This window comes from Brienomyrus brachyistius, chromosome 9, assembly GCF_023856365.1.
Source record: "Brienomyrus brachyistius isolate T26 chromosome 9, BBRACH_0.4, whole genome shotgun sequence".
Classification (NCBI taxonomy): Eukaryota; Metazoa; Chordata; class Actinopteri; order Osteoglossiformes; family Mormyridae; genus Brienomyrus; species Brienomyrus brachyistius.
This window is the reverse complement of record NC_064541.1, coordinates 22,868,518-22,891,502: the sequence shown is the minus strand read 5'-3', so window position 1 is coordinate 22,891,502 and position 22,985 is coordinate 22,868,518. Positions and strand designations below refer to the sequence as shown.

General features: G+C 39.1%; 1 long non-coding RNA gene across 1 annotated transcript in view; it reads right to left on the bottom strand.

Moving 5' to 3' along the window:
* The window catches only part of LOC125748685 (uncharacterized), a 48,368-nt gene that overhangs the window by 1,050 nt on the left and 24,333 nt on the right, over positions 1-22,985 (bottom strand). The gene's annotated exons all lie outside the window — the stretch shown is intronic.

Sequence of the window (22,985 nt, the reverse complement as noted above, 5' to 3'; positions counted from 1 at the left end):
ATTTACAGCTTTATAGGTTAAGAGCAGTATTTTGTAGTTAACACGAAAGTGCAGTGAAGATAAAATTGGAGTAATATGATCATATTTTTTAGTTTTGGTGAGGACTGTGGCTGCTGCATTCTGGACTAACTGGAGTTTAGTTAATGACCTATTTGGACAGCCGGAGAATAAGACATTACAGTAATCGAGCCTGGAGGTAATAAACGCATGAACAAATTTCTTTGCATCTTGAAAGGAGAGCGTGTTTCTTAACTTGGCAATATTACACAGGTGATAGTAGGTGGTACGACTAATGTTAGAAGCATGTACATCAAACAAAAGATCAGAGTCTAGAATAAGACCAAGGTTTTTAACAACAGTACAGTGTAATAGGTAGTCCATCCAGATTGATTGTGATGTCCGATTTACATCTGGTGGCTTTAGTGCCAGTAAGAAGAACCTCAGTCTTGTCTAGGTTCAACAGGAGGAAGTTGTCTGACATCCACTTTCTGATATGCATTAAACATTCTTCCATTCTCTGAAGTTGCCATCTATCTTTTGGTTTGGCCGATATATATAATTGTGTATCATCTGCAAAGCAATGAAAGCTAACTCCATGCTTACGAATAACTAAGCCTAAGGGTGACATAGTGAAAATAGTAGGGGAGCTAAAACTGAACCTTGTGACACTCCATATCCGACCTTGACATGTTCTGAGGAATCACTATTTAGATTCACATACTGATAGCGGTCTGACAGGTAAGATTTAAACCAAGAGAGTGCCCTTATGCCTACAGTATGTTAATGCCTATGTAGGAGAATGACATGGTCTATAGTATCAAAAGCAGTACTAAAGTCAAGCAGCACTAGGAGCGAGGAACAGCCTTGGTCAGCAGACAGGAGAAGGTCATTTACTACCTTCAGTAGAGCAGTTTCTGTGCTATGATGAGCTCTAAACCCAGACTGAAATCTCTCATAAATCTGATTCTCCTGCAGAAATGATGTTAGTTGACTAGCTATAACTCTCTGTATTATTTTAGAGATAAATAGTAGATTAGAGATTGGTCTATAGTTTGTCATTTCTAAGGGATCCAAGTTTAGCTTCTACAATAGAGGTTTAATTACTGCTAGTTTAAGAGATTTTGGTAGATAGCTGATGCTGATTGAGGAGTTAACTATTGCTAGTAGCGGTTCAATCAATTATTCAACTCTGAATAATTTTGTTGGAACAGGGTCTAGCAAACAAGTAGATGAATTTGAAGATAAAATTAAGGACGTCAGTTCTGACTGGTTAACCATAGTAAATGCTTCAAATAGGGTGGTGCAGCATTAGCACATGCCGTGTCAAGGCCAGAAAATGTAGTTATTAGAATATTCAAAATGTTCTGTCTAACTGAACATATTTTTTGGTCAAAAAACTTCATAAAGTCGTCACTGGAAAATAACGTGGGCACACTTTGAGTAGTAGTCTGGTTATTAGTCAGCTTGCACACCATATTAAATAGGAATCTAGGAATCTAGGATTATTTTTGTTTATTTCAATTAGTTGTGACAGATATTCTGATTTAGCGGCACTAAGAGCCTTTTTGTAGCTACCCATAGCCTCTTTCCATGCTAGTTCAAATACCACTAGTTTAGTTTGACGCCACTTACATATTAATTTCTGTGTCTCCTTTTTTAAAGTACGCAAGTGGTCATTATTCCAAGGAGCAGTTTTATTTACTCTGGTCTTTTTTATTTTTAACGAAGCAATTTTATCTAGGCTGGAATTAAGCATAAATGCTAAACAATCCATAATGCTATCAAGTTCAGCAGGATTCTACATTAATTTGGTCGAAAACGATAGCTCAGGGAGATTATCGATAAAGTTACTCACTGTATTTGACGTGCTTGTAAATCAATGGCATATCATTGATTTATTATAAGCATATTTTTTATGCTTTATATATTGTATATTTCTTAGTTTATTTATTTCACTCTTTCAAGACAGCTTTGTATCCCTCTGAATGGCATGTGCAATGCAGAATGCCTTTTGCCTGCTGGGATGGAAATTTCTCAGTGCAGATCTTACTCAATGAAAAATCTTTGTTGTTTTAAAAATAGCCATGTCTTCAGTCGCCTGACATATCTACACAGTTCTGTTCTGTTCCTCCTGAATGATAGTAAACTAGCTTTCCAAGGCATGTGCAGTGCCTGTTATGGAAATCTTTGTAAAAGGTTTTACAGAGAACCTTAAGAGAAACAAGCCACTGCAATTGTCATTTATTATCACCGTTTATTAATTGCTGTTCTTCCAGCTTAGGTAAGAAGATAGGAACCTGTTCTTTCCGCTCCGGGAGGCTCTCTTTTGCAATTTATGAACTAGCAGAATTTTCAGGCTTTTCAGTTCTCTTTTGATAGATGATCTGAAGTGACAAAAATCTCAGTAATAATTTGTTTCATTGCTATGTGTGATAATGCCTAATTTAATAAAAGTTACTTGACTTCTCCTGAAGCATATTATTTTCTATACTAATATAACTGGGTTTTAAATGTCAGAAATCAGTTTTTTTGAAATGTAAAATGGCATATATTTAATTTCAGATTGTGCTGATTGTAATGGATATTATAAAATAATTAGTTCTATCTATGAGGTGGAGGAGGTCCATGACTCTGTGTCATTCTCTCGGTTCATCAGCCTGAAACACTGACCTTCACTGTGGCAGTCAAACAAAGCAACCGTTTGTGGTGAGCTTCTCGTAATGACAAGTGATTCACATCACTTTTATCACCTAAGCCTTTCATTAAACTTTTCATTAAACTAAATTTTTGATTGTGGCTCATAATTAGCCTGTGTGCATTCCGACTCATTTTGCCAGCACGGGTCACATATATCCTGACTTTTTCTTCAGCAGAAGATTCCCAAAGAACTCTTTAGAGATGGGACATCTGCTACATTCCATGCGGCTACATGCCTTTTAACTGTAACACAAACTGCGGGGGGTTAGTGAATATCCGGATGTGTCGAATGTCATGAAGTGAGACAGCGGTCGTAGGGCCATTACCAGGATGCATCATAAGCCGACATAGACGTGCACAAAAAGCCCAAAACTTTCAGAACAATGCACTACACATGATTCACATTTTAGCCCAAAAGAAACTCATATAGTTTTGTTTTCTTCAGAATACCTGGAAGTAGCTTAATCAACTCATTTACTTACCAGAAACTATTTACTATCTACTATTGGTTTCAGGTAATTGGGTATTTGCTAAAGCGCAGGATTAGGGCATTCGGCTTGAAGCTTGTTATATGTAGGGTTCTTCACAGTTGTTCTGCTTTATTGTTTGAATGGAGTGACTGGGAAAAAGAAAATGAGATCAGATCCAGGAAAGTCACTTAGTCTGTGAGTTTATCTCTAGCGAAGCTTAATCTATGCTGAAATATATTGAATCTATGCTACAATGTAATTCTGAGGCATATTTTCATTTAAGCAATGTCATGCTTGTCCTTTTCAGTGATCATATCCCAGTATTGAGTTAATAACTCCAAGATCATAAACTATTAATTGTGTTTTGGAGAACTTCCATTCGTCTTCAATTGTTTTCCATGGTTTTTGTCTGACATAAAGATTTTGTGGCAATTTTTCTGCTTTTTAGCAAAAGATACAATTAGAAAGATAGATCAAACATCCATTGAGGCACTATTCCAGGACTGGATTATGGGGGATCCTGGAGCCCATCCCAGGCAGCACAGGGCATGAGACAGGGGACAGCCAGAACAACATGCCAGTTTCTGTGTTTTATGGTCTGTGAAAACCAATTCTGTGGATGAAAAACAAAATCCAAACCCAGAAATGTACCATGGTTATGCACAGTAGGCCTGAAGAAAAAATATGCACTAAGTGTCCTGTGAGGGATAGTATAGAATTATGTCAAGGTGAAGAGAACTTGAAATGCATGGTCATCTTAATCTGCCAAGCAGAGAATTCCTTGTGTTAGTAAAAGGGATAGAATTGCACCTTCAGTTTATTTGTATTTTTCTCTGTTACAGTAAAATTCTGAAACATTTCAGCCAAATGAACAAACAACTGGAAACTGCTAAATGAGTCATCATTTGTAACTGAAAGATGGGCTTGTTCACACACACACACACACACACACACACACACACACACACACACACACACGCACACACACACGTCGGGTAAACATATCTTTATGGGGATTGCTCATTCATTTCTATGGGAAAAACACTAACAATGACAACCTTAACCCCCACCCTGCCCTAACCATAACCATATGTAACCAAGAAAAGTTTTTGCATTTGTAACTTTTTCATAGCAGTCATCGGTTGTTATAAAATAGAGTTTTCCCTTATGGGGACCAGGAAAGCAGTATAGGGGGAAAAAAACTGATATTTATTACGTTATGGGGACATTGTGTCCCCATAAGGATAGGTATACCCACTGACACACACACACATAGATGCACACATATAGAGAGTACTGTGCAAAAGTCTTATGGAGTCAAAGGAAATGTTGAAAACTATTCATCTGGGTAGTAAGAGCACTCATTTAACATTAGAATGTTAACATCAGAACAAATGCAAATTAAGGGCACCTCAGCAATTCCATGTATTTGTAACATTTCACAATCAGCTCAATTAATTAATTAATTAATTAAGATAGTTTTAACAGTCAGTGAGGTATTATTTAGCCATACCAGGTGTGTTAGTGATAATGTGTTTGATGGTGGCTGCAAATAGTGAGGTGATTTCATGAAAGGTTTTGATATTGTTACTCTAGCACACTATTACAAACATAGTTTTACACCAACATGAAGATCAGTTAAACTTGTTCTGTCCTAAAGTATATCAGTAAAGTTTAAACCCTCAGATCCTTCACATTTATAGGGCAGAAAGGCCAGCAAATAAGGGAAGTTCTGACCCTGCCAGCTGACAAAAGTGAAAATTGTAATCATTAGATGGGGTACATCCACTGCTCTGCACCTGAAGCTGGTCACTGCGTTGCTCATCATGTGTGATTCCCCCATGTCGTTTTTTGGAAACACCCTCTTTCATACTCCCACTCAGAGAATGATTTGGGGGTACACAGGCCAATCATTACCCACCTACCCACCAAACTGACAAACCAGCAGACATAAAAGTCCCCAGGTGACAAAGTAATTTGGGTCACTGACCACCTCTTATTGTCTGATTTGATCATGTGAATACTATACTGTTCACTTACAAGTTCAATTCAAAATATGAATAAAAGGATGACTTTAAAGAATCTTATACAGCATTTTTTTCTTTTTTGTTGTTTTCTTCCTAAAAACAGCATTACGGGCTGAGTTGAGATTTGGCAGTAAGATTGAGGGTACACTGTACAGAGTTCATACTGTGCTGTACAGGCCATTTTGGGTGAGGGTCACCTCCCTGTACTCTGACTCACTCTCACCACATTGTACTCATTTGCATGGGGCGCTCATTTCTTTGTAAACTCTTGCATTTCCTTGGCAAGTTGGAACCATGACACTTCTGAGGAACTAGAAACTTCATGCTGCACTCACACACATGAACAGAAACCCACAGACACAGAAAAAGAGAGAGAGCAAGAGAGAGAGAAAGAAAGAATGAAAATGAGGCAGGTATTCGCTGCTACTATTATTTATTCCCTCGTTTTTGAAATTTTTGGAATTCAACTGTTATTTCTTCATAGGCATATTATTAGTGTTGCTAAAATCTTTATTAATCTAGATTGCCAGTGATGCAGTGGAGCAGAGTAAGACAGGTCTCAGTGGAATTTTAGTGTAGTTGCGGTAAAACAGAATTATAAATCTGGCCTTCCCACGGTGGAGTGACACATTCCTGCCCGAGCTTGGTTGCCAGGCCTGCAAGCCACGTGACTTGCCGAGTCGGGCAATTCTCAGTACCTCAAAACCTTGCTGACGAAAGGACTCCTGAGTCGTTTATTCACACAAGAACCCTGACCACAGACTCAGGGACTGTCCCCATTCTTCACAAATGCATATTGCCGATTGCAAAACACGCTGAGCTCGAACGTAAATAGCAAGATATCTAGGCTTTTGGTTTTCCCACATGGTCAAATTCAAGGAAGAGCAACTTTGGCTTATACAAGTAGCACTCAAGGGAAATAGAAAGTAAGATGGTTGTGAGTTCTCTGTTATTTGATAATGTGTGGTTACAATTATGAGAACATTGGTCAGATACCTATTTTAGTTGTTTTCTTACAGTAGGAAACTGAGAAAAGAATTTACCAACCAAAAGAACATGCAGTACTGTTGCCACAAATTTTGGTTATTCACAGATACATAATTTCTGCCTTTTAAATCTATTTAATGTTATTTGCCACATTTCACTTTATTCAATATCTGAAACCTTGAAATTTGTGTAAAAAATCAGATTTAACCTGGCATCTATTTGAAATTCTATATACAGTAGCCCCTTCACGTTCACGCATTTAACATTCTCAGTTTTGGTTATATACACGTTGGTCATGAACAATTAAACAGGAATATTTTTGGAGGTTGTCGAAAGATTGCAAAAAGTTGAACATGATGCGTAAGTTGAAAAACAATACTGAAAATGATTTGGATCACACAAAATTGCAAGATATATAGATGTATACCGTATGCGCTAATTTCTGCGAGCAAGTCTGTGGGAATTGTCATCTTAACACATCAAAAACTAACATTATTATTCGCTTGCGGAAATTTGCATCGCAAATCCATTTTGTTCAGCTGTTCTATAGTACTTTTCAGGTAGAAGGTTACAGATTTTCACTTTCCAAGTCATTGGGAATGCACTGATACATCACAATGTATGATACTACTAATGATGAAAAATATACTAATTTTTCCTTCAGATAATTCATGTGCAGAACACAGGTATCTCCATGGATTTAGACCAACTAGATGGTCGTGACGCAACCAGCTTCTTTTGGTCACATTTTCGGAATTCCTTATAAGTAGGGCCATGTCAGAGCTATTATGGTTCAGCTCACATACTTTACAATGGAAAACCGTCAGTGGCATGACTCAAGTATGGCTTGGTTCTTCTGGTAGCCTCACTTAAGTGCTACCTGTCTTTGTGACCATGGAATCTCGCATTTCTTGCAGTAACATTTAAACTTGGGTGCAAAATGTAGTGTTCCCAACATGTACTATAGTAACTTTGTACATTCAGGGGTTGTAGCCATGTTGCCTTCACTGCCCTTCCTCATACCATAATCCCTTGTATTTGTGCTGTATGCATGCCTGGCCGTATTGTGGCTGTGGCTCACAACTATCCATTCACCCATCCATTTTCTGAAACCACTTCTCCTATTCAGGGCTGTGGGGGGTCTGGAGCCTATAGGTATAAAGCAGGGAACAAGCCAGGATGGGGTGCCAACCCATTGCAGGATAGTCCTGGCTTATGATGGCTAAACCAATGCTTCATTGAATCATTTGCTGTATTTTCTGACCCAACTAGATGGTGTTTTCTGTTCAGAAAAAGGCTTAAGACATGCCCTAAAGGAAACCAAGAGGTTTACTTGCCCACAGCCTGCATTTCAGTCGTCCTTCTCAAGCTGATAACGTGACCGTTACTAAGTTAACCCAATTTTTCCCATTGGATATGTCCATCCATCCATTTTCTGAAACTGTTTGTCATTTGCAGGGTCCCCGGGGATCCAGAGCCTATCCCAGAGACTACAGGCACTAGGCAGAGAACAGCCCAGGATGGGGCACCAACCCATCGCAGGGGCCATTGGATATGGGTATATTAGTATGAGATTTTAGTGAATGCCAGATATTTCAGGAATGCATTAGTCATATTGTACCAGGACTGATTGTAGTTCATTACCTTTAGGGGCTTTGTATAGGTAGACTTTGAATGTTCTCCAGGAGGGGAACACCTTAAATGGGATACCAGTGCATCACACATACACTCACACACTATAGAAAATTTAGAAGTATTCGATTATCTATCTGCCTGTTTTGGAACTTCCGGAGCAAAAACATGCAAACTCCTCACCCAAAGAGTATGGGGGAACCTAAATTCCCAAGTCTTTACCCCCCACAATCGATAACAATATTCCATATTATTTGCAGTTAAATGAATTAAAAATCCAATGCAATTTATTGAGATCTTTTTATTTAACTACTTTCTACCAGAGGATGGGGTGGTAGCACAATGGTTAGCACTGCTGCCTCACACCTCTGGGACATGGGGACACTAACAGTTAACTACCCCCACAAAAGAAAAAAACTACAATGCATCTTGTTTAGCATCGTCCCTCAACAAGTAAAAAGAAACGCAGGAAAGTACAGATCTTAACAAGCTCTGAGTCTAGGGGGACAGATGACAGGGAGGGGGGGCACATCCACTACAGTTATTTAGGAACCCCGATCTGCCCTGATCTGTCAATTATCAGAAACTGCTCACAGCATGCGGTTCCTGCAGGTAGGAGTCCACACACCCGCATACGCGCATCCCTGTGCTGCGCACACGCATTCCCACCCTCTCACTGTCCCACTGATTTCCCTGCATTTGTAAGCAAACACACAGTCCTATAACCCTACACATAGCTTAAATATTTTCCACTGTCCCTACCAATTTAACAAAGCATAAATATGTCAAACGCTAATGTCACTTTCTTAAATATTTTATTCAAGAACATATATATTTGCCACATTTTTGTTGACCTTGTGCATTCGGTTTGTATTCTGTTGTGTTCTGGAATTTAGGTCCTGAACACATTGAGAACTGAGTTACCTAATTTGTGTCAGATGCAGTTTTGGTCACACAGACCTAATACATATACATTAAAAAATGCAACTGAGAAAAAAACACAAAGATCTATCACAGCATTCTTCCAAACAGAATACAGTGCAAGTAGATTTCTATAATTCTGTATAAACTATGCAAGCTTATGTTATTGTCCACATATTTTTTTAGACTAATTTATGTTACTGCAACAATGCTAATGATTCAATCTAAGTCTGACCCAAACTGAAAATTTGTCTGTTAGAATAAAGCAATAAATCTATGAATCTGTCCTCATACAATGTGTAACACTACAGTATACTGGGGCTCAGAAAGTTTAAAGTTGTGACACATTGTAGAAATCTATCTGTTGTTTAGACTATTGTCCAATAGGCCCAGGGGCATCAGAAGCATTTTGAATGTGGGGGGGGGGGCACACTGGCATAAAACTAATATTTTATGTTAAATGTGGGGGGGTTCCAAACAAATAATTATGAAATGTAAGGAGGATACATCCCCCTCAGATTTAATGGTGGCGACGCCCATGAATAGGCCAGTAGACCAGATAACAGTTACATTGTATGCATGTTGAGCAGAGTCAATCAAAATGTTTAATATATTAAGCCCTTAGCCTAAATTAGGCGAAATGCCTCATCAAGCATGGTTGGGTAAGCTTAAAAGTTGAGACCTTTTGCATATTGTTTGTTCCCCCCACTCCAAAAATCTCTCCAGCACACCAGTCTGTGTCCATCTATTATCTTTGAAGGGATAAAGTGCTGGATTTATAAAACTCCTCTATCTCATTATTTCAGACAAAAAAAAAAAGCTAAAATATACTGCCGATGCACTGTGACTACAACAATGATCAAACCATTTGACTTGGAAGGAAAATTTGCACTGGGGGTTTTTATATGAGCCTTGGAAAGCATTCAATGCACACCTCGCTAAATAATACAAATCAGAGATAACAGGACAAGGAAAACCCTCAAAACCCCAGCTACCCCTCCATTAATTTTTTCAGTTATGCAAAAATACACCCATTCACCTTCCATTGCAATTCACCCAACAGACCTTGTTAAACCAATGCTGTGGAGATTTAAAAAAATAATAAGTATCTATTTTCATTCAGTAACAGATAAAGGCAGTTATAAAAGTATATAACCTAAAGCTAGAAAACAATATAGCAATAAAGAATGCTTTAATCAGCATGAACTATGTCTCTGGAAGAAGCAGTGATATGTAACAGTACACAATCATTTGAAGTATTCAGCTAGGCAGGAGATAGAGACAGTAAATATATTATGAGAGTTAAGGACATACTTATCATCACCGTCAATGACAGAATTCATTCAATTAAATGTTTACATGGTAAAGGTCAGGGAAATGCAAAACAGTTACAAGCACACCTTTAAACCATTTCCAATTTAATAAGTCATTTGACGATAAATGAATGAACAACTTTCTCAAATAACAAGCTCCAGGGGGCTAGCCTGCAATTACAGAGAATTTTTCATGCAGCTGCATAATAACGTTTCGATTTTTTTTTTTTTGCATTTCTTCCAACCACAGCCCCAGAGACACTTTTTGAATGGCTGGCCCTAGTTTAGGAATTACTGTATACCCTCCAGCAGCCCATGACGGTTTTTCATTCATTCATTTTGTGTCACTCACAGTCATTGCTATACTGTTCCTCTGAACTGTGGCAAAGATTATTACCATCATCACACGTAGTTCTAGTCCTTCCATAAGTGTTCTGTCTGCCCCATTTTCACCCTCTTTGTTGTTTCATTGTGTCATTCATAAGAAACATCAAACAGTGTTTGATATTGCTAATTAAAGTGCTGAGAAGACCAATCAAGATTGTTTTTTTATAGCACATGAATAATCATACAAATGCCAAGCATCACAATGCACCAGCAGCAGGAGCTCAGGCTATTCATGTTTACCTAAATGGGAAGAAGCATTAATGTAAATTTCTAACTGACAATGAAAAAGAGTTGGTTAGGGTGACTTTAGAGATTATTGCCAGGTCTTCAGTTGATAAACCACAGAGAGCTATGCCCCCCCCCCCCCCCCCCAAACAAAAACAGCACGTACCCTTGCTACTTAACTGGAGTGCCTAATACTGCCGGAATCATTAAACAAAGGTGGTCTTCTCCACTCAATAAAGCATGCATCAAACCTAAATACTTTCGTGTAAACTTCTTTAAATAATACAACATTTAACAATGGTTTATTTTTCTTTAAATATAAAAGTGGGATATGTCAATGGGCATAACATGCAATTAAAGTTTGTAACACAAACATCTCAGAAATTCAAAATAGAAAATAGAATGTGATAGTTCAGACTGCATCACAACACTTTAATACATGATGTGTTGTTGCATTGGTGCATTGTGTATATTGTGTATGTGTCTATTCTTTATACTTTGTTACTGTATGACAACTAAGAAATAGAGTGAAGCCAGGAAAAGTGGGGCAACAGCTAAAATGGGACAAGTAAGGTTTTGCGTGTCTTGCTTTTTAAATAATGAAATCCTAGATGAAAAAAACTGTCATGGAATGTTCTGACAACGGTAGTAAACTTACACATCAGCAATTGATTGTTCAACTTCATTCCATCTGAATTGGAGAACGATTTGAAGAAGAATGTGGCAAGTCTCATACAAACTGCTGGGATTAGATATAGCAAGGATTCTAAACCAATACAAATTGATCAACAATATATATTTCATTTTCTAATGCTAATAAGTTGATTAAATCTGAATTCATCACTGTTCAGATATATTTATCCATTATTCTTAAAACTGCATTTTCTTTACTGTCCAATTTCACCTGAATGTGGAAAAAATGGGACAGTACCATTCAGCAAAATAGGGACATACTTTAAAATGAATAAAACTACTTTGTGAAGTTGTAGCATGTATGAGAAGCTGTGTAATGCAGAATTTGTACATTTTTCCAGAAAATGGTGCAGGTTTGTAGCACAAGACAGGGAGAGTGTCATGCCCTTCCTACCTGACCCTCCTGTTTCTTCCCCATTGTGGCCCTAATGAGCCACGCTTGGTCTTCCTTTGTCTTATTTCTCAATCCTACCCTCATTTTAACCACTCCCCACTGCCTCTTGTTTGCTCCCTTGTTAGTCATGTATTTAAGTGCTTCCTAGTCCTGTACTTGCTAGTTCCGTCATTAATGTCTCTCAGTCCTACTTGTAGCCTGCCCATTCCATAGTTTTCTGCACTCCCTGTCTTGATCCCGTCATCTGTTTTTTTCTGGTTTCTTGGTTTTGAGCTGAAAAAACCCTGTTTGTTTGCCCTGTGTCCTTCGTCCTGATAAAAAGAGGGAAGACATAGGCCTAGGCTAGGTGGAAGACGAAGGTACAACCGATGGAGTGCTGAAGGAATGACAGGTACAATAAATGAATATAGGGAATAGAGTGGAGGCAGGCCATAAATGTTCCCTCTGCAGCTTTGCTGTTTTTTAACTGGAGCATGGTCTGTTTCTTTGCCCACCTTTCAAAAAACAGTGATGCTGTAAGTGGCTTTTGTCATACCTCCAGTAGTAAACCATTTTTATTCGAATCGTCTGAGGAAGAATTAAGTGAGATGTTGAAGCATCTATCACAGAGAGGTTTCCCCCTGACTGAACAAGTCAACAACACACACAGTTAAGTTCATAGCTACTTACAAGCCATTGTATAATTTCATTTTTTTAGTTGAAGCACAGAATGAATCAAGTGTTGGAATGCATGTACAGTATACACACAAACAGGAAGAGAGGAAGACATGAATTTAAGTTTAGTTTGTACTTACCTACCTTTTCATATTTAAGACTTGTAATAAAATATTGTGTTTTTAAGGTTTTTAGGGTGTTTTTAAGGTGTATAGCCAACATATGCACACAAACACACACAGTTAAATTAATAGATTCTTAAATATTTAGGCTGCTTGCCTTTTAATATTTATGATTTGTTAGGATTTGTGGTTTATGTTTTGATAAAATAATAATAAGCATTAAGAAACAAACATACTTATTCATAATAAACATATTGACTATAAATCAAGCCACATCATTAAAATGGCAGGTCCCACCTTACAAACCCTGCTGTCTGAATGTAGGCCTACCTGAAACAGCCTCTTGAGAAAAAAATAACCTGTACTCATCTTCTTTGAACCTGTTATTTTTTTAACACCAATATTCTCTCCAAAAACATAGGTTTATGAGAAGAAAAAAGTGTTTACTATTTTATTAAACAGCATTACAGTAAGTGGATATATGTTTTAGGTACATTTTAAACGTTTGACCAAAAAACTCTCCTATTCTTGCTGACTTCACCTACCGTAAAATTATGATCAATATTACATGCAATCGCTAATTATGATTCAGCAGACCCCTGAGAAGCGGGGGGGTTGCATGTGGGAAACAGCGCGCATAGAGACACCAGGTGGGGAAGGTTGGAAGGGCGGTTTGTGTTACTGTACGCACTGTCCGTGAGTCAAGCCGAAACTGACGCGTGTGCGCCGGTGTCTCGCCTTACTAACAAGCCGACCGAAGCGGCTGCGGGACTCAACGCTTCCATCCGCCGCTTGATCAGGCTAACTGTGACCAAAATTAGCAGAGGAAAGGACCGCGCCTCCAATCGTGGAAATTATTCTCCACTCTACTCGCCATGTTCGTGTCTTTCCTTTTCAGTGGTTCTAAGCTGTTATAATGGTTTTCGACGGTTTGAAATGTTTCTCGAACCAGACGCACAACTAATTATTGTCAACGGATATGACGTTAAAGGTAATAATTACTAACTTACTATTCACGTGAGTAAGATTTTAGAGCACAGTATTATACATATTACGGTGATAAACATAAGGAAACAGGAAACTACCACTGGAGTGATGAGGAAACAAGACTCGTGTGAGATGCAACTTCTCCTGTGTCAGAAGATCAAAAAAATCACCGCAAAAGGGAAATATATATGATGAAATACATACACACCTAAAAGTTTCGAAAAGTGTAATCAATAAAAGGTCTGTTAATTCAAATGCAAAGTGTCTGCCTCAGTATGCCCGTAAGATACCAAATGCAAAAATATATATTTGCCTTTTGAGTAGCTGTGATACCTGATAAATTTGATAGTGTTTCACTTAGTATCTTCATACAAGGTGAATTAACATCAGGTAGATTACATATTTTTGGGTAGCACTTTACTTGAGGGGGCAAAAGTAACTTAGAGACTAGTACTGCTGAAGTACAAATCATGGACAAATACAGTAACTACATGAAATACATGAATGGTTATGATAGATTAATGATGATGTTTGTAATACTGTGCCCTGCGACAGGTTGGCACCCCATCCTAGGTTGTTCCACACCTTGTGCCCATAGCTTCCACGATAGGCCCTGGACCCCCAGCAACCCAGAATAGGACAAGCAGCTTCAGAAAATGGATGGATGTTTAGAATATGTAGTACTCCAGAATACACTATTCCTGAATAAGATGTTACATTTTAAAGAAATTTATATGCAAGCATTATGTATTACAACTGCTAAATTCAAACTCAGGGGATTTTATTAAACAGAAAGGTGTTGCTTGACAGAAAGTTAAGACAAAAACAGTAAATATAGTAAAAGCTTTCAAGCTAGCAATTTTAAATGATATTTTGCCTTGTCCCCTAATTTCTACATTCCCATCATTTCTCTCACAATCTAATCATTAATCATTCATTATACAATTAATCATTCATTAGTCATCTAATGAACTTTTCTAGTGGCTTTAACTATGACTGCACTCAAAGTAGTGAGATGTTACCCTCAAACATATACCACCCATATACAAGCCCCTGGAAGTGACTAAAAAAAGTGTCATAACACCTCCAAGAAGGTGAGTCTGCAGAAGAATGTACTCTCCGTGATGATGAAATGGGCGGAGCATGTGGCTGAAAGATTTTTTTTTTTTTATTATTAACAAAAGTATTTCAGGCAAATGGGTCAACAATGTTTTCACTTATTACATTAATTTTTTTCTTTTGTCTTGAGATTTGTTGCAACACTAAGATATGTTAAGAATGACACAATGCAACTAAATTATATTTAGTTTTGGTTGCTAAGAACAACTCAAAACTTGTTTAGGCATTCTTATTGTGTCGTGCAACATTAAAATGGCAGTATTGCCCTTTAGTGTTATGCAAAATTCCTGTTTAATGAAAATTACCATTTCCTCACATAGCACAAAAAAGATAATAGTAATAGTCATTTCTTTCCATTGCACCAAAGAATGGCATAATTCCCAAAAAAGGTAAAATATGCAATATTTGACTACAGATGTGTGTGTGTGTGTGCGTTTGTGTGTGTGTGTGTGTGTGAGAGAGAGAGAGAGAGAGAGAGAGAGAGAGAGAGAGCTGATAGGAATGAGAAAACACCTATATAACCAAGGCTCAGATGACCCCCAGGGAAGTTTGGCTACATGTTTGGTTTCTATGCAAAACTTGACATTTATGGGTGAGGGGGACTGGAATTTCCTGGACCAGTCAAACTGTTCAGTGGGCCGCCCACTACCTGAAACGCTTTTCAGAGCATCATTCATCACTGTGACAAAACATGATGCTATACTTCAGCCACTGCTGGTGGTATGTTCTACGAAGTCTCATATGGGCTTAGACTGAAGGAGACTCTGGAGAAGAGAACCAAACCCTGTCACTGTTGGACCATTCAGCAAGACCCTTAACTGCAGTTGCTCCAGGAACTATGTGACCCTGCTTTCTCAGTAGGAAAATTCTTTGGATAAAAGCATCTGCAAAATAATGTAAATTATGGGCTTATTAGGGGTATAAATATATCCAGGAGATGCCTTTTTATCTTTATTTCTTGTTATTTCAGATGATGCACTACACTGTAATAGCAGCCTTACATCTTACATATGATTTAGAACAAGTTTCTGCAAAGCAAGTAATATACAGTAGGCATTTTTAATACCTTTGACACAAACAGTTCAGCACTGATTTAAAGATTTGATCTTGCACCTTATGAATGAGCCACCTGAGCACCTTGTAGCTTACTTTAGCTTAATAGACATGCTCCATTAATCAAGGGTGACCACCTAGTCCATGTCAGGGGGGACACCATGAGCTAGGACACGGTCTGCAAACTACCATTTCAATTAAAAAGGCCTGCATTTCACTTTCAGCAAAATAGGCACACCCTGTGTGCTGTTTGGTCAGTCTCCTATAATAATGCATGTGTCACTGATATTAATATCAAACAGCTAGACGAGTCTTTCAATCAAGGAAACAAACAGGTCAATGCACAAGAAGAACTGAACTAATTAGCCAAGCACAGGAGCCTTTCAGTTTTAAAGTATTTGTAAAACCTGAATAAAATCATAGTGTCCCCACTGACATGGATTATGTGGTCACCCTACATTCATCCATCTATCCATCCATCATTCTTGTAGGGGTGGTTTGGAGCCTAGTCCACACCCAGTAATTCAGTATGCATATTAGAAAAGCTTATCACCGTTATCCATATCCTTAAGTCGGTGGAAGTGACTAGGGTTGCTTTGGAGTTGCCGGATGTGCGTCTGATGTGCTTTCAGAGCTGTGCTAAATTATCATCTGAGGAAGCACACTGGTAATCACACGGTGCATTTTACATTTTACTAGCTGTCATCTGAAGGTCCCTTGCACCTCACAAAGATAGAGCTGATAAGAAGGTGCTCATCAGTGTTGGACCTGCAGTGTCTAGAACAGGCTCCTTTGGGGAGCAGAACTTGTGGTCTCATCTCAAATATAAGTGGCCAGTGCGATGCAAGCTGGCCTTGCCTCTGATATGTATCTGCAACCCACAGCCTCACTGTGAAAGTAGCATCCCCTCTTTCACTTTTTAATTAGGAGTTACGATGACTATCTCAAAATTTCTCTGCATCTTGTTTTGTACCCTTGCAAGTATCACTACAGAAGGGCGGTTGCAGCAAAATTATAACAGCTTTTATTCACCCCTCCAGATCATTGAGATAGGCCCTGTTGTATTTTTCTCACATGGTAAAATAAAACTTGTTCATAAGATATGATTTAAACACGATCTAGAGAATTAATCTAAAAACAAGACCTATCAGGCATTATTTAGTAGGTAGTGTTGCAGTTTGGGGTGGAATGTAGTTTTGGGGCCCAGTTAAATCAAACAGAAATTTTGTTGTACTTGCTTAGTATGATGACAATACAGGCATTCTATTTTCGTGTAACCTATGGTAGTAGGTACGTCATTTTCCATTGAAGCCTCTTATCTGATCACAGACAGGAGGGTGACATATATAAGTTTGTGAGGCTCTAAAAACTGAATGCATTTGTGCCACAGTACAAAATATTTACTGTAAATAACACCCTCACATTGGAGGCGGTCTTCCTACTATAAAGCAGTTGGCCATATAACTTTAGTACATGAATGCAAATGAATAGAGCAAAACATTGTAATATGTACTGAACGATTTAAAGAGTCTTTAATGCTTGGGAATAAAATCTGGATGTTATAGCCATAAGAGTTTTAAAAAGGAATTTTATTAACAGTATTTAATATGAGGCACTAATGAATGGACAAAGTTCCAAGCAACATGCAATGAAATGCAGGAAGTGTCAGGCATTTCCTGTTTAAAAGCTGGTCTCCGAGTACTCAGGGCTGATAGGACTGGGGGTGCTGCATGCAAGCTATACCGATGAGACAGCTGCATTATACTCAAGTGTTGAGTTGAACAGGAAATGCTAAGGACAAGATCATAGCCTGAAGAGGAGGGGGAGGGGTTAAGAAGCAAAGAGAATCCAGGACACTAAGCTAGACCAAAGCACTGAACCAGGAAATCCAGAGTGCATAATGCCGAGTGCAACATAACAGAACCTAGCCCAACACTGGGCCAGGAACTATTCACTGTTCTCAGGGGCGTTTGATGCACATGGTCACCCAGGCTGAAGCACAGGGGCTAAAAAAAGGGCCTCAACTAACCTTGCTTACTACAAATTTAAAACACCCGTAGTCAACAATCTGTACCAGGGCAGAAGTGTCTGTAAGGTTGTTGATTTAAATGCCTTAGCAGGTAATCATCCCAGTTCGCCTTGTAGTGTAATCACATTACTGGAAGGCCCATAACCCTAAAAATGGCTCCATGGGTGCTACATAAATGGACAGCCCTGCACTCTCACCCCAAGCTTACCTCTCATATGAAAGCAAGGTGGAATATTTTAAAATGAAAGAATTCCTATATAACTGAGAAATTCGCATTTGGTTTTGTGATTTGGGCATTGTTAGGTTCACAGGGATGACACTTCAGTGCGAGTCGTCCACTTTAAAATCATTTACCTAGTACTGCATTGCAGGCAGCACCAGGCAGACAGGGATGCGGTGTGGATCTGTGGATCAGGACTCTATGCCCATGACTGAAAGGTGCCTGGTTGAAATCCTGTGGTTGGCAGAGTGGTTTACCATTGGGTCCTTAACCCCAACTGATCCAGGATGGGCTCACCCTGTTTCCTCAATTGTAAGTTGCTTTGAGCAAGAATGTCTGCTAAATAAATAATGGAGAACACCCTGGACTGGAGGGCAGTTTATGACAAATGCTGAACAGGTAATTTCCTGATGGCAGTATGCCTAATTCTATGCCTTTAGACAACAACAGGAGATCAGAATACCTTGAGAAATCCTGAAGAACACAGACTTAAAACCTTCAACCATGTAGTACTACCCGTTGAGCCATTGTGGAAATTATGGCAGCATTGTCATGCCCCGCTCGTCCACTCTTCCCATGTTCCACACCCCCTCATCTACCTGGTGTGGAATCCCCGTCTTTCCCAGCTGTTTCTTCTTCTTGTTGATGAGTCCAATGTATTTAAGTCTGCGTTACATATGTTTTCCCCAGTCCGTCATTAACGTTGTGACTTTACTGTCTTGCTTTTCCTCGTGTTTAGTGTTGCTTTCCTAATAAATCCCTCATTCCCCAATCCTCCGTCTCCCTGCTCCTGCTTCCCTGGTCCGTGCCATGACAAGCATAGTTTAAACAAATAAGAGGCCCCAGAACCATGGCAGGTTGCCATGATCTGGTACAACAAAACGAAACTGAAAATTTTCCAAACCGCTTATCCTACTAGGTCGCGGGGGGTCCGGAGCCCATCCCGGAAGCATTGGGCACGAGGCAGGGAACAACCTAGGATGGGGGGCCAGCCCATCGCAGGGCACACTCACACGCCATTCACTCACACATGCACACCTATGGGCAATTTAACAACTCCAATTAGCCTCAGCTAATTGGGGGGAAATTGAAGTACCCAGAGGAAACCCCACGACGACATGGGGAGAACATGCAAACTCTGCACACATGTGACCCAGGCGGAGACTCGAACCTGAGACCCAGAGGTTCCAGAGGTGAGCCAACAGTGCTAACCACTGCACCACAATGCCACCCCCTAGGTACAATGGCTGGGTGGGTAGGTCTCTCATTTCACGGGGTTGGGGTTCATCTTAATCTTAATATTGACCATAGTGTATGACTGTGTGTGTATATGGCTTGCAATGGGCTGGCAAACAGAGTCATATGTTTCCTGTCTCCATGCTCACACAACATGTAAAGGGCAAGGGATTTGAAGATGGATGGATGGATGGATGGATGGATGGATGGATGGATGGACAGAAAACTCAAGAACACACAGAACATATATATATATTACAAAAAAGTATAAACAGAAAAAGTGGTACACCATCCATTCATTAGTACATCCATTCTTTGGACACACTTGCCCTATTCAGGGTCATGCCTCTGACCATTTACACACACACATTGGTACATCAACCAGAAATGCTTAAAATACATACAAGATTTCTCTTTCTCCAATAGATTTTTTTCTCCCTTTTGGAACACGTGATGAGTTTATGTGATGAGCCAGTGTAATTCATCCCAGGATGCATTATCAACCTGTTTCAGATTCATTTTGAATCAAATGGCTTCTCTAAAAAACCTGGTCTTTCAATAAATACATTACTATATAGCTCTGTAATGGGTTGGTGGCATGTCCTGGGTTATTCTTTTGCTTGCCCCATAGCTTCTGGGATTGGCTCTGGAACCCAGTAACCCTGCACAGGACAAGCAGGTATACAAAAAGGTGGATGGACGGATATCATCATAAAAAAAAAATCACAATTCTGATCCACAAAAACCATGACAATCCATCCATCCATCCATTTTCCAAACCGCTTATCCTATTGGGTCGCGGGGGGTCCGGAGCCTATCCCGGAATCAATGGGCACGAGGCAGGGAAGAACCCAGGATAGGGGGCCAGCCCATCGCAGGGCACACTCACACACCATTCACTCACACATGCACACCTATGGGCAATTCAGCAACTCCAATTAGCCTCAGCATGTTTTTGGACTGTGGGGGGAAACCGGAGTACCCGGAGGAAACCCCACGACGACATGGGGAGAACATGCAAACTCCGCACACATGTGACCCAGGTGGAGACTTGAACCCGGGTCCCAGAGGTGTGAGGCGACAGTGCTAACCACTGCACCACCATGCCGCCCCACCATGACAATCAAAGACTACAAATACAAAAACAAGTTCTCCATTTTAGCAAAGCAGTTTCAGCACTTATTTTTTTTCACATTGTTGCCTAGAGCATACATTTTAAACTTCATGAGAATTTGAAGAGACTAATAACCCTGTACAGGATGTGACATTATAAGATGGATATTTTTGTTAGACTGAGAGCCAAGTCACAATGTGATTGTTTTGTTGAAGCATCCTACCTGCTCTTGGATGAACCACACTTGATCTCAGGCCGAAAGTAACTAGACAGCTAGGACAGAGAACCTGCTAGATACCAGCACTCCAGGATCAGGACTGCCAATCCAATAACATAAAGGGCAAGGATACATAGTGTTTTTGGAGTAAAAAAAAAAATCCACTTCCCGCACCCATCCAGATGATGTGTCATCTCACCTGAACTCTGGAGACACCTGCAGCAAATTTCTTGGTCTAAGGACGAAATGTGTAACGTCACGGAAGTAAGACTCCAGTAGATTCCAGCCTGGTCCCCGTTGAATCATATTGAGTCTTTGCACCAATGACAAATAACTTTTTACATCCTGCCTGTCTTCAGAAACTGCTTACAAGTTCAAGACTTTTATTTTCATTGTTCAGTTGCCTGGACAACGAAATTAGCTGACAGACCACAAAGATGTAAGAAAAGTGACGTACGAAGTTTGATTTGGATTTTGGTATATGTAGTACAGTCGGCCTTTTGTATCAGTGCGCTCTGCATCCACGGGTTCAACTACCACGGATCGAAAGTATACAAAAAAAAAAAACAGAAAGTTTCAAAAAGCAAAGCTTAAATTTGCCATGCTTGGAGCACTGAAATCACGAAATATATAAGCATACCTTGCCTCTTACAATTTCAGAGATTCTCAGTCTCTCTCCTACACTCATTGATTGAGCTTGGCTCACCTTACATCTCATTCATTTGCTATTTATGTTGTGTACACCCCATATTTCTGTACAAAAATGGCTCCTAAAAAGCAATTAAGTGTTTGGTATTGAATATATATAGACCTTTTTTGTCGTTATTCCCTAAATAATACTGGATAACAACTATTTATATAGTATTCACATTGTAATAGGTATGATAAGTAATCCAGAGATGATTTAAAATATATGGGGGGATGTGTGTAGGTTATATGAAACTACTACACCATTTACTGTAAGAGAAGGAACTTATTTGGGGAGGGGGGGGGTTCCTAAAACCAGTCCCTTACAGATATGGAGGACAGATTGTACTCTGGATGTTGAAAATCACAAATAAACTTAATACATATGTTTTCTGAGTGTTAAGGACTGCAAGCTGAGTTAACAATCAAATAAGTGGCACTCCTCACAGATGGTACTCTCCAAATTGCTGTAATACTGTTACTAACAATTCATTTATGTTGCAAAACTGAAACACCTGGTGTTTTAACATTCTCTGAAGAAAGTTTAACCTAATATAAAGACATAAGATATTAACTGTACTAGCTGTTGTGAATTTAGCATTGAGGGTAAATGATTACAATAAGGAGGTTAAATAGAAGACTGCAAGGGGATTTTTCATCAACTTTTTTCCAAGTTACCATCAGAACCCAATGAAATGGGGAGTTTCAAATAGGGAAACCAGTACTATTACAAAAACAGAATAAAGTGACTTCAAAGAGCTGACAAAAACTGCAAAAATGTATTTCCATTATGATTGACAAAGAACCACAGGGATACGTTAAAGCTTATCTTATAAAGCTTTTAAACAGTGAAGTGCTTATTACGTGTCATTTTGTTTCACACACTAAACAATATTTTATTATTTATGAGGGATTTTTAAAAAGGCCACACAATTGAGCACACATGTACATATACTGCATTTGCACACACCCATCCAAGCACACTCTAAGATTTTATATGCTTGTATAGTTGTGTTACTGTCTGCACGCTTTAATTTTGTTTACTCCTTTCTGAATCTATCCACTCCTTTTTTTTTCTTTCTCCTTTCCCTTCTTTTTCCTTCTTCTTTTCCCCCTCCCAATATGTCCCCCCTCTACGGCCAGCTCACCCACTGCAATGTTTTTACATGTGTGAAAAATTAAATAAATTTAAAAATAAAAAGAAATCGATTAACATGAGGGGCCTATACAGAGCTTATAAAGCCCCTCATGGTAAAGCAAACATGTTTGGCACAGCAGGGCATTCAGACCATGATTCTGCTAAAGCTGTCGGACAGGACCAAGGGAAAAAAAGGCCAGATAAATACCAGCCATCAGATAGTTAACAGACACCCATAAACTAACAAATCATCGGAGTGAGCTTCCTAAAGCCTTCTTAACGCTATGTCGTTCATAAGTTGTATATCTTGTAACACAGAACTTACGAACGACGTAGCGTTAAGAAGGCTTTGGGAAACTCAACGCCTTCTAATGCTTTAGTAATTATGTAATTTTAAATAATCCCAGAAAGAAACTTGGCTCTAATTGCCGCCAGTCCCATTTATAGGCCAATCACCCATTAATTATTTCTATTAGCAAGATAGTGTAGTACTTTTTTCAGTACAAGTAGTGTAAAGGGTTCAGTACAAGTAGTATAAATAATCTTTGGATATAAGCACCAAATATGCAACTACATACAGCGATCAGCCATTGTGTTAAAAGCACCTGCCTAATATCGTGTAGGTCTCCTTCATGCTGGCAAAACAGCTCTGATCCATTGAAG